This window comes from Petaurus breviceps, unplaced genomic scaffold (genome assembly GCF_028583685.1).
Source record: "Petaurus breviceps papuanus isolate PSGF00001 unplaced genomic scaffold, PetGlider_PUasm1.0 164, whole genome shotgun sequence".
Classification (NCBI taxonomy): domain Eukaryota; kingdom Metazoa; phylum Chordata; class Mammalia; order Diprotodontia; family Petauridae; genus Petaurus; species Petaurus breviceps.
The window spans coordinates 12,740,203-12,753,773 of NW_027185735.1; positions in this window are offsets into that span (position 1 = coordinate 12,740,203).

Here is a 13,571-nt window from a genome sequence, read left to right on the forward strand (position 1 = left end):
GAGAGGAGATAGGGAGAGACAGAATAGGGTAAATTATCTCATATAAAAGAGGCAAGGGAAAACTGGAGGGGAAGAACAGGAAGGCAAAAGGGAATGGGTCAACCTTACTCTCATTGAATTTGGCTTAAGGAGGAAATAACATACACATTCAATTGGGTATTTTACCCTACAGGAAAATAGGGGGGAAGGAAATAAGAGGGGGGATTATAGATTGAGGGGAAAGGGTAGTTAGAAGTACACACTTTTGAAAAGGGATGGTGTCAAAGTAGAAAATAGAACAAGCAGGGGGTGGGATAGGATGGAGGGAAATATAGTCAGTCTTTTTCAATATATCCACTATGGAAATGTTGTGTATAACTACACATGGAAAACCTATATTGAATTGCTTATCTTCCCAGTAAGGGTGGGTGATGAGGGGAGAAGGGAAAGAATCTGGAATTCAAAGTTTTAAAATCAAATGTTTAAAAAATTATTATTTTATTTTTTTACATGCAACTGGGAAATAAGATATACAGGCACTGGGATATAGAGGTCCATCTTGCCCTACTGGGAAGTCGGAGAGGGGATGGTAGAAGATATAGGAAAGAGCAGATTGGGGGAGGGGGTATTAAGTGGGATCCCTGTTTTGGGGTGGTGGGTAGGGGAAAGATGGGGAGAAAATTTGTAACTCAAAATCTTGTGGAAATAAATGTGTAAACTAAAAATAAAAATAAATTTTAAAATATTTATCTAGAACACAGGTCAAGGGGAGATAATTTAAAAATCATTGTTGTTGTTTAGTCATTTAGTCATGTCCAACTCTTCTGGACTCTATGGATCATAGCAAACCAGATCCTTTTACTCTCCACTATTTTTTGAAATCTGTTTAACTTCATGTTCATTGTTTCCATGAAACTGTCTATCCATCTCATTCTCTGCCATCCCCCTTTTTCCCCCTTTTGCCTTTAATCTTTCCCAACATCTGGGTCTTTTAAAATGATCCTATCTTCTCATTATGTGGCCAAATTACTGCAGCTTCAGTATTTGACCTTCAAGTAAATTATCTGACATAATTTCTGCAAGTATTGATTGGTTTGATCTCCTTGCTATCCAAGGGACTCTCAAAAAGTCTTCTCCAGTAAAGTAATGGCAGGAAGGTGGTATAATGAATAGAGCACTGGCCCTGGAGTCAGGAGGACCTGAGTTCAATTGTGTGACCTTGGGCAAGTCACTTAACACCGATTGTCTCAAAAAAAAAGTCTTCTGTACCACAATTCAAAAGCATTGATTCAGTGGCATTCAGCTTTCCTTATAGTACAACTCTCAAAGCCATACATTGCTACTAGAAAAGCTGTAGTTTTGACTACATGGAATACATTTGACTACATGATGGCAAGGTGATGTCTGATTTTCAGTATACCATACAGATTTGCCATTGCTTTCTGTCCAAGTACTAAGCATCTTTTAATTTCATGGCCTCAGTCACTATCTATAGTGACCTTTGAGCCCAAGAATATGAAATCTGACACTGCTTCCATTTTTTCCCCCTCTATTTTCCAGGAAGTGATGCAACCAATTGCCAAGATCTTAGTTTTTTGGATGATAAACCTTAAGCCAGCTTATATACTTTCCTCTTTTACCCTCATCAAGATGCTTTTTATTCTTCTTCATTTTCTGCCATCAGAGTGGCAATATCTGCATATCTGAGATTCTTAATATTTCTACTAGAAACCTTAATTCTGGCTTTTGATTCATCCAGGTTGGTATTTTGCATGATGTACTCTGCACAGTTGTTCCATATTTGATTCTGTTGTTTGTTGGCCCAGATACAGGTCCCTCAGGAGACAAATAAGATGATCTGGTACTCCCACCTCTTTCAGGACTTGCCACATTTTGTTGTTATCCACAAGGTCAAAGGCTTTATAGTGTAGTTAATGAAGCAGAAGTATATGATTTTCTGGACCTCCCTTGCTTTCTCCATAATCCAACAAATGTTGGCAATCTGGTCTCTAATTCCTCTGCCTCTTTGAAAACCAGCCTGCTCTTCTGGTAATTTTCAGTTCACATATTGCTGAAGACTCCCTTGCAGAATCTTAAGCATAACCTTGCTAGCATTGAAATGAACACAATTATTCAGTAATTTGCACATTCCTTGGCATTGTTCTTCTTTAGGAATGGGACATAAATTATCTTAGCCAATTCAGTGGCTACTGTTGAGTTTTCCAAGTTGGCTGGCATTTTGAGTGTAGCACTTTAACAGCATCATCTTTTAGGATTTTTAAATAGCTCAGCTGGAATTCCACCATCTCCACTAGCTTTACTGTTAGCAACGCTTCATAAGGCTCACTTGATTTCATTCTCTGGATGTCTGGCTCTAGAGCAGTAACCATGCCATCATGGTATCTATGTAATGATCTTTCTTGTATAGTACTTTTGTATATTCTTACCACCTCTTCTGCTTCTGTTAAATCCCTACTAATTTTGACTTTTATCATGCCCATTTTTGCATGAAACATTCCCTTAATATCTCTAATTTTCTCAAAGAGATCTCATCTTTTCTATTCTGTTTTCATCTGTTTCATTTCATAGCTCACTTAAGAAAACCTTCTTATCTCCCCTTATTATTCTCTGGAATTCTGCATTCAGTTGATTATATCTTTCCTTTTCTTCTCTACTTTCTGCTTTCCTTCTTTCCTGAGCTATTTGCAGACTCATCAGACAGCCATTTTGCTTTCTTGCTGTTTTTCTTTGGGATATTTTTAGTTGCTGTCTCCTGTACAATATAGCGAACTTCTACACTACTAGACTTCCCAATAACCATGATTTTTAAAAATATGGACATTATAGTTCACGAAATCATGAATAAAAAATTGCCCACATCTATTAGAAGCAGAGAGTAAAGTGAAGATAGAAGTAACTATAGACCATAGAAAGGCATCCATAGATATAGATCCCCTCCTGAAAGAAAACCTAAAAAAAACAAGACTCAGGAATGTCATAGCCAAAATCTAGAGTTCCCAAATGAAAAGAACAAATACTCTCAACATCCAGAAAGAATTCAAGTATCAAAGAAACAAAGGATTACAGGTGAGAGATCTTGGAATATCATATTGCAAAAGGGGAAAACCAGGAATAAATAACCTCTCCTACACCTGATTTACATTATAATTGTGTAGTTTTCTATTTCCCTTTTTTTGAAAAGTCCTAGATATGTCATAATCTATATGCTACAAGGAAAATTGACCCTGGGACAATAAAGTGTGTGTTTAATGAGTCCGAGAATCTGTGAATGAGATTAGAGGACTGAAACCAGTCCAAACTGCATGCCTGGGTAAAGAACAGGGAGTAGGAGCGATACCCTCCACCCTAGAGACCCAACAATGGTTCCTCAGTGTTAGAGACAAGGAAGATCATTATTTTTTACTTCATCATGACCAACAAGAAAGAACTGGTTGCTGAAGTAAAAATTATGGGAACTTTAGGAGAAAAGTAAAAGAATTAACAATTGTTAAAAAGAGAAAGTTATGTATAGTCTGCCATGCACTATAGAGTTCAGGAGAATGATTTTTTGAAATCTGTTATTTTTTGTTTTTATATCACCTTCATTTTCCAATATATGTCTCCCATTTTTCTACCCACAGTACCACCAATTAGATAATTTATTAAGTACTTATTATGTACCAGAGATTGTATTAAGCACTAGGGATACAAATACAAATAAGCAAGATAGTCTCAGGGCTCGAGAAGTTTATGGTCGAATGAAGGGAGACAACACATTCAAGAGGGAGTTTGGAAAAAAGGGGGAGTATTCATAGAGCAGGATGGGTTGAACACGTACTTAAATTAAGGTGGAAGTCTGAATATGGTTGAGATAAGCCCAAAGCTATTTGCTCTTTAAAAGAAACAAGCCACAAAATGTGAAAATACCAGTAATGAGCTTATAATATCATGGTATTTAGATATAAATGTAGAAAGAATAATACATCAAAAGAGAATTAGAACTATTCTACTTACAGATTAGATTAGATTGAAGGAAAAGTGTTAATCTTTCAGCTATATTTAACTTACTGAAGCATATGCTTTTTTTTGCAGTTTTTAATGTTATACACGTGTCATGCTATTTACTTATTTTTTATTTTTATTTTTGCTTTTTGGAGGGCAATTGGGGTTAAGCAACTTGCCCAAGGTCACACAGCTAGTTTCTGTGTTGTGTCTGAGGCCGGATTTGAACTCAGGTCCTCCTGATTCCAGGGCCAGTGCTCTACTCACTACACCACCTAGCTGCCCCATGCTATTTACTTATTAATAATATCTTTATCCTCATTTAAAGCTATTTGTTCATTGGTACTTTGAATTGTTATTTTTTAATAATTATAGCTAGAATTTATATAGCACTTTTAAGTTTTGTAAAGTACCTTATACATGTTAATTCATTTGATCCTTAAAACAATTCTGAGAGGTAGATGCTAATATTACCCCCATTTTACAGATGAGGAAACTGAGACACTAAAAGGTTGTCTTGCCCACAGCCACACAGCTAGTAAATATCCAAGACAATATTTTACCTCCTGTCTTCCTGACTGCTCAGGGCCACTTAGTTTCTTTTAATATTAAAACTAATGTGGAAGTAATGCATACTCAAATGATTTTCAAGGACTGAAAATTTTTGGTCAAAGGGAAGAATGTAATTTCTGTTTCTAAAGCCTCTCCTTTTTGTTATCCAGATTTTTTCAGCCATGTCCAGCTCTTCATGACACCATCTGCAGTTTTCTTGGCAAGGATGGAGTGGCTTGCCATTTCCTTTTCTAGTTCATTTTGCAGATGAGGAAACTGAGGTAAATAGGGTTAAATGAGTTGCTAGTAGGCCAAATTTGAACTCAGGATGATGAGTCTTCCTGACTTCAGACCTAACACTCCATTCACTGTACCACCTAGATGCCCAGAAAAGTCTTTCCTACAGAATTTATAGTATTGTTAGTTTACTTAAGAAGCAGAGAAGCTAGAAGTTACAGTTGGAACTGTTTTTCTAGGTGTGTCTCCCTATATACTCAGGGAATATATGTGGATTAAAAAAAATCAATTGGAGTTAAGTAACTTGCTCAAGGTTACACGGCCATATTCGATCCCAGGTCATCCCAACTCTGGGGCTGGTGCTCTTACTCACTGCGCCACCTGGCCGCCCCAATATATGTGGATTTAACTTTGATCTAGAAATGTCTTTGAGATAAACTAGAAGACAGAGAGAATAAAGATGAGGAGAGACTGCTTTTGTATTAGAATGGTCTTAATTGTTATTTTACAAAGAAGCATTATAAGGAGAATCTTACCAAGAATGTGTCCTAAAAGAGACTGCTAAAAGTGAAGAACTGAAGATAGTATTTTCTTCTCATGGTTAATAATAACCACAGCCACATTTATATAGCATCTACTATGCACTGTGCTATGAATTCTGTAAATATCTTGTCTTGATCCTCACCAAATCCTGGGAGGTAGGTGCTACTATTATTCTCATTTTAGAGTTGAGAAAAATGAGGACAATAGAAGTTAAGTGACTTGCCAGAGTTCACACTGCTAGCAAGTAAATGTCTGAGGTTGGATTGGAACTCAGGTCTTCCAGACTCCAGGCCCAGAGCTCTATTGACAGTGCCACTTAGTTGCCAGATAAACTGGAGAAAACAGAAAAAAAAGATGGAGGTTTTTGTCCTCATGAAAATATTGTAATGTTTTTTACCTTACAAAGATGATTCTTAAGAAGACTTTTGGTGGAGTCAAGATGGCGGAGTAGAAGCAAGACTTCCCTGTGGCTGCAGCTTCCACCTTCCCCAATCCATGTAAAAAGGGGACTCTAAACAAAATTTGGAGCTGCAGGACCCACAAAATGACACAGAGAAGCTAACCTCACACTGAGGACAGCCCAGCAGGCTGGCAGGAATCAGCCAGCACAGTGCTCTGGGAGCCAAGCCCAGGCCCCCATGAGGCACAGGTTTTAGCCCCAGGGCAGGTCTGACCAGCCCCTGGTTGGAGGGAGATCAGCAGCAGCTGTGGCTGTCTCCAGATTTATCAATACATAGATGCAAAGGACAAAGTGAGAGGTCAGTGCAGTCAGGACTTTGGGACCCAGTAAGTGGGAGTGCATGGCTTTTGCCCCCAGGGCGAGAAGCCACTGAGCTGCCAGCACAGCCAGACAGCACCACATGGCAGCTTCAGCTCCTGGCCTGCAGAGTGTAGGGAGACCAAGCAGCTAGTCTGAGGGGTAATCGCTCTTGCTTTAACCTGCTTGGATCTGGATTGCAGTCTAGGGTGGAGGTCCTGGGGCATGTGTCCAGCTTGCCAGAGCATGTGGAGACCTCACGGAGGGCACCCATTTAGTACCTCTGGCATCTGAGAAAACCCCAGCGTTTGGGACGAAAGCTCCAGTGTCTGGTGGCAGAGTCCTACTGTGGCAAAAAGCCCAGGGGTCAAGTGACTGACGGGCGACATGACCACGCAAAGGAAACAAACTAGACAGAAGATTCCAACATTAGACTCCTATTTGGGGGACAAAAAGGAGCAAAGCATGGAACAAGAGGAAGACAGTGAAGTAAGAACTCCCGCACCAAAAGCTTCCAAGGAAAATACAAGCTGGTTACAGGCCATAGAGGACCTTAAGAAGCAGATAAGTGAAGTGGAGGAAAAATTGGGAAGAGAAATGAGAACGATGCAAGAAAATTATGAAAGGAGAGTCAACAGCCTGACTGAGGAAAATAACACCTTAAAAAATAGACTAACTCAAATGGCAAAAGAGGCTCAAAAAGGCAGTGAGGAGAAGAATGCGTTAAAAAGCCGAATTTTCCAGATGGAAAAAGAATCTCAAAAGCTCACTAAGGAGAATCATTGCTTCAGAATTAGATTGGAGCAAATGGAAGCTAATGACTTTATGAGAAATCAAGATGCTGTTAAACAGATCCAAACAAATGAAAGAATACAAGGCAATGTGAAATATCTCATGGGAAAAACCACTGACCTGGAAAATAGATTCAGAAGAGATAATTTTAAAATTATTGGACTACCTGAAAGCCATGATCAAAGTAAGAACCTAGAAATCATCCTCCAGGAAGTTTTCAAAGAAAACTGCCCTGATGTTTTTGAACTAGAGGGTAAAATAGAGGTTGAAAGAATCCATTGATCACCTCCTGAAAAAGATCGCAAAAAAGAAAACTCCTAGGAATATTATAGCCAGGTTCCGGAATGCCCAGATTAAGGAGAGAATATTACAAGCAGCCAGGAAGAAACAATTTGAATATTGTGGAAACACAATCAGGATAACCCAGGATCTGGCAGCTTCTACACCGAGGGATCAAAGGGCTTGGAATATGATATTCTGGAGGGCAAAGGAGCTGGGATTAAAACCAAGAATCACCTACCCAGCAAAACTGAGTATCATGTTTCAGGAGGAAATATGGTCATTCCGTGGAATAGAGGACTTTCAAGCGTTCTTAATGAAAAAACCAGAGTTGAATAGAAAATCTGACATTCAGATACAAGAAGCAAGAGAAGCATGAGAAGGTAAACAGGGAAAATAAATCATAAGGAACTTATCAAAGTTGAACTATTAACATTCCTACATGGAAAAACAATAATTGTAACTGATGAAACTTTTCTTAGTATGAAAATAGTTGAAGGGAATAGAAATCTATCTATCCACACACATATGTCTATATATGAAGGTATATGGGCATATGAATACATATGTGAATGTGTGTATATATAGACAGAGGGCACAGGACCAATTTAACAGGAAGGGATGATACTTAAAAGGTGAGAGAGGAATATAATCAGAGGAGATGGGGAGAGACAGAATAGGGTAAACTATCTCATATAGAAGAGGCTAGGGAAAATGGTTACAATGGAGGGGAATAGGAAGGCAAAAGGGAATGGGTCAACCTTATTCTCATTGAATTTGGCTTGAGGAGGGAATGAAATACACACTAAATAGGGTATCTCACCCTACAGGAGAGTAGGGGGGAAGGGGATGAGAGGGGAGATGATGGAAGGGAGGGCAGGCTGGGGGGGAGGGAAGTTGGAAGCACCCACTTTTGTAAAGGGACGGGATCAAAGTAGGTGGGATAGGAGGGAGGGAAATATAGCCAGCCACCTTTTACAATGTATCTACTATGTTATTGTTTTGCATTAGCCACACATGTACAACCGATACTGAACTGCCTGTCTTCCCAGTAAGGGTGGGTGACAATAGAGGAAGGGAATGAATCTGGAATTCAAAGTTTTAAAATCAAATGTTTAAATATATATTATTATTATTATTAATACTATTTTACATGTAATTGGGAAATAAGATATACAGGCCCTGGGGCATAGAGATCCACCATGCCCTACTGGAAAAGTCAAAAGGGGTATGGGAGAAAATATGGGAGAGAGCAGATTGGAGGAGGGGATAGCCTGTGGGACTGCTATTTTGGGGCGGTGGGTAGGGGAAAAACAGGGGGAAAATTTGTAACTCAAAATCTGGCAGAAATGAATGATGTAAATCAGAATAAAGGATTTGAAAAATGGAAAAAAAAGAATAAAATACTCACACACACACACACACAAAGTAGAAGACTTTCTTTGTTATCTTGAATGAACCACAGGTATGAGACTGTGGTCAAAGAGATGAATAGTAGTCATTTGCTATTATAGTGAGGATTGTAGGTGACTCTGGCTGTGGTCTTTTTTACAGCTAAAATATTGTAAATGATTACATCTTAGATACTTATTTCATTCTTAATACATTTTATATATTTTGCTAACTTTAATATTTATTTAATTCTAGAAGATTAAGGAAATTTATAGAAAGATACAAGCAATTACTATGGGAAAGTAAGTCTGTCCACTTCATTGAATAAATAATGTTTGGTGAGCTGAGGTAGTAACCCTGTGTGTAGTTGACTGAAAGACATATTGAAATTTTTATTAATTACTGAGGAAATATACAAACATACCCCAAATTACCTTCAAGGTCAGGATAAAATTACACGTGAAACAAGTTAAGTAGAAGTCTAAGTAGCGACCTACAGCTAAATATGGATGATCCCATGTAGCCTTGTCACATATGGGAATATACCCCATAACCTTGTTTCATCAGTGCTGTATCAGTGTAATTATTTTTTATTTCATGTAATGAAAATTATCTATTTTATCTTGTGATCTTTTCTACTCATTGTTTGCTTAATGACTGGAGGAGTGGTTTTCAATGATTCTGAGAAATTATATAAAAGATTCCATGGCCCAAAATTCTATAGAAGGTAATACAAAAGAAATGGGGAGCTCTGGGGCGGCTAGGTGGCACAGTGAGTAAATCGCTGGCCCTGGAGTCGGGAGGACCTGAGTTTGGTTCCGGCCTCAGACACTTAACACCCACACACAAAAAAACCAGCCGTGTAACCTTGGACAAGTTACTTAACCCCAATTGCCCTCCGAAAGGCAAAAAAAAAAAAGAAATGGGGAGCTCTTAAGAATAAAACCCCCAAAACACAATAAAGTTCTAATAAGGAAGAGAAGCAGAAGGGCATCTACAGAGAATGGTGTAGGACCTCAATCACATTTAAAATAAGGAAATACTTTTAGCTTTTGGGGGGCAAGAGGATCAGAGAACAGCTAGGAACACTGCACAGCATAAACAGCATAATACTATGGACAGGGAGAAAAGACCAAACATCTTAATTTGTGTCTGTTTCTCTTCCATGGAAGATGAGCTTTGGACGGGGAAGAATAAAACAAAAATAATTACTAGGGAGTTGTAGCACAGGCTAACTTCATTTTCTGGTTTTTTTTTTTTTTTGATAGTTTAAAAAATTATCAAAAAAAGAAATGCTGCAAAGCAGTTGACAAAATCTCTAATGCTAGATAGACAGAGGTACAGGGGTTAGATGATAATACATTCAGGAATATTTAGATCTGCTTGAATAATTGCACCCAAAGAGTGGTCATTAACAGTTTTATGTCAGTGAGAGAGGTCTGTGGTTGTTGCATCTCAGGGATCTGTTGTTTGTTTCTGGCTATTTGACATTTTTAACAATGACTTGGAAGAAGGCATGCTTATCAAGCGTCCAGATGACAGAAAGCTGGGATGGATAGGTAACATATTAGATCAAAGATTCAAAAAGATCTTGACAGGCTGAAATATTGGACCTATGAAGACAAAATTTAATAGAGATAAATAAAGTCCTATATTTAGGTAGCAAAATCAACTTCAAGTTTACTATGAGGGTAACATGACTACACAGCAGTTCATATGAAAAATTGCTGGGTGATTTAGTTAGTGACAAATTCAAAATGAGTTGAGTGGGAAAGGGAAACCAAAAATTGCTAATAAGATTTTAGGCTAAATATGTTTAAAACAAGAGAAAGAGAAGGGAAATAGAAGACTTGGTGTACTCTGTACCCTGGTTAGAATAAATTCATTTAGTTAAATTTAGTATAAATAAATAAATAAATTTAGTTTTGGAAAACAGCATGATGAGAGGACTGGAAACTATGTCACACGAGGACTGGTTGAAGGAACTGGGACTATTTAGCTAGAAAAGAATGTATAGGATGAACATGATTAGCTCTCCTTATGTATCTGTGTAGATTTGTTCTACTTTTCCCCAGAGGACAGAATTATGTCTAATGGGTAAAAATGTCTAATTTACTAGATGGGCAGTTTTTGATGAGATTTTAGGAAAATTTTTCTAACAATGAGGATCCTAAGTGGAAGGGGCTATTTTGTGAGACAGTGGGTAATCCCTCACTAAAAATTTTTAAGTAAAGGATTGTAAGACCACTTGTCAGTATTGATTCTTGTTGAGATATGGGTTAGACCAGATGACCCTTGGATTTCTTTCTAACTCTGGGATTCTGCAATTCTGTAAGACACAGTACTAGGTCATAAGAGGAGAGAGAAAGATAAAGACTTGATCCTTATTTTTAAGATTCTTAAAATCTAGTAGGGGAGACAAGACAGGTACACAAATAACTATAATACAAGATACAATATGATGTGATGAGAACCTGAGGTACATAATGCTGTTAAAGGAATTTGATTCTTATCTAACACATGAGTCAGTAGTATCATCTTTGGAAACAAAAGATAGCACATTAGTGAAATTTAATAGGTCAGTTAAAAATGGAAGGGAACATCTGAGGCCATGTAGTGCAACCCACATCTGAACAAGAATCCTTTCTATAATATACCTGGCAAGTGGTCATCCAGACTTTATTGGAAGACATCTAGTGAGGAGGAGGTTACCTGTTTCATTTTGAGATAGCTCTGATTATTAGAAAATTTTTCCTTCCATCAAACAGAAACCTGGACTCATTTCTATCCATTGTTCCTGGTCATGCCTTCTGAGGCCAGGTAGAACAAATCTCATCTCTATTACATGACAGCCTTTTAAATACCTGAAGACATCTGTGATGTAACCTCTGAGTTTTCCCTTCTTTAGGCTCATATCAGCTGGCTGTATAAAAAACATGCATTTAAATGGAACCTTTAAGAAAAATTCATATAATTTTGTCAGGCAGGCAGGGTGGGTGTAAGCATTACCATCTTATGGATAAGTAAAGTAAAAGAAATAAGATAGATGAATAAAGTTTTTTTTATTAAAGATATTTTATTTATTTATAAAAGTTTAGTTGAAATTGAAATATAAATAATTTATGGCAGAGTTAGGACTGAGACTCAGGTTTTCCTAAATCCTGGCCTAATCTTCTAATCATTATTGTATCTCTCTTGTGGTATGAATAATATTTTCTAGGACTCTGCCATATAGGCTAGACTTGCTTTTCCTACCCATACAGGCTGAGCTAGTTTTTCCTTAAGTATTGAAACTGTCCTCAAGATTTAATTGGTTCATTGTAAACTAAAAATAAATAAATTTAAAAGGAAAAAAAAAGATTCAATTGGCTCAGTAAACTAAGACTTGGGGTGTCAACTTTGCTTCCTGGTAGGCTTGAGTTCTTCCTTCAGTCCTCTGACCACAAACTTGTAGAATGACCAACACTAGTATAAGAGAGCCGTACTCAGGTAAGTCAAGGCTGTATCCTGGATGAACATCTTTTCCCTCCCTCTGAATGTCCATTTCTTGCTATGGCTAAGTAAACCTTCTTTTGTTAAGTGCTAGGTGGACTATGAATTTCATTTCATTTGAAATCTGAAGCACAGACACTCAACTTGCCTGGTCAGACAAGGACAAGTCTGGTCATATGTGGCCTTCCATATCTATTAGGAGGCATTCTCTGATCAACACAATACTCACCTTTCCAGTTCTGTGATCTTTATTTTATCTTTGTCAGCATTATTATCTGTATTCTAATATATTTAATGTTGTACAGATGGAATGAGGTCCTAATATAAAGCACTTAAAAGCACTGAAAGAAAAATGCAATACTTCTCTAGGTTTCCTTTGAAACATGACTTTTTAAAAAATTCCTTTTTATCTGCTGTGAAACCACATTAATAGTCTATTCTACTGGCTGTACTAGCTCTTGAAATATTTCTCTAAAGAGACAGTCAGCAAGTAACCTATCGCGAACTCAAATGAACAGCCCGAGTTGCATCTTTTCCTTCCATAATGCTGTTGTTATATGTAGATTTCACAAAAAAGGTTAACATCATAGAATAACACCTGTCACTGATAAACCTCTCCATTTTGTTTGTGCATCTCATGCATTTATCATGAAGGTATCTTCTGTTATAGTTGTTCATATACATCCTACTATCCTTCTTAAGGGCAGCAAACATCTCTAAATTTGAGAAGATTCTCCAAAGATCCAGGACCAGCACTCTACACACTGAAGGCATTTAAACAGTGGAGTAGTCCCTTTTGTCTTGGTTTCTACCTTTGTAATTGCTGCTACTTGACTTATATTAGGAGTCATTATTCTTCAAACATGTAATGAGGGGAGCTACAATCCAATCAAACACATTTATTAAGTGCTTCCTATGTACAAGACAGTTTGCTGGATAAGGGGGCTACAAAGACAAGATTTCCCTGAGGAGTTTACTGTGGGGATGAAATATTTATAAATCCCTTGTGTTTTATTTGTATTTATTCTGTACTTGTCCTCCCCATTAAAATGTAAGGTCCTTGTGAGTAGTGATTGCTTCATTTGCTGTCTTTGTAACCCTAGCACCTAACATAGAGTCTGGTAAACAGCAGGTGTTTAATAAAATGTTATTAATTTATTGAACATGTAACCAGATTAATATATACATATAAACTAAGGAGGGAGAAAGCTTTAGCAACTAATGGGAAAAAATACTTCCAGTAGGAAAAGGCACATGATCTGAGTTTTGAAGGAAGGTGGGGATTCTAAGGTGGGGGTGAAGAGGCAGTACATTCTAAGCACGAGAATAGCCTGTGCAAAGTGGGAAATGCATTGCCAAGTTGAGGGAAAAGCACATGGGCTGGTTTGGCTGAAACCAGGAATAAGAAGGGAAATAATATATAAGAAGTCTGATTCATGAAGAACTTTAAATGTCATGGTGAGTTTATATTATATACTAGAAACAATAGATTCTTGGAAAGGGGAGTGATAGGGTCAGGTTTATGTTTCAGCAAGACTATTTTGGC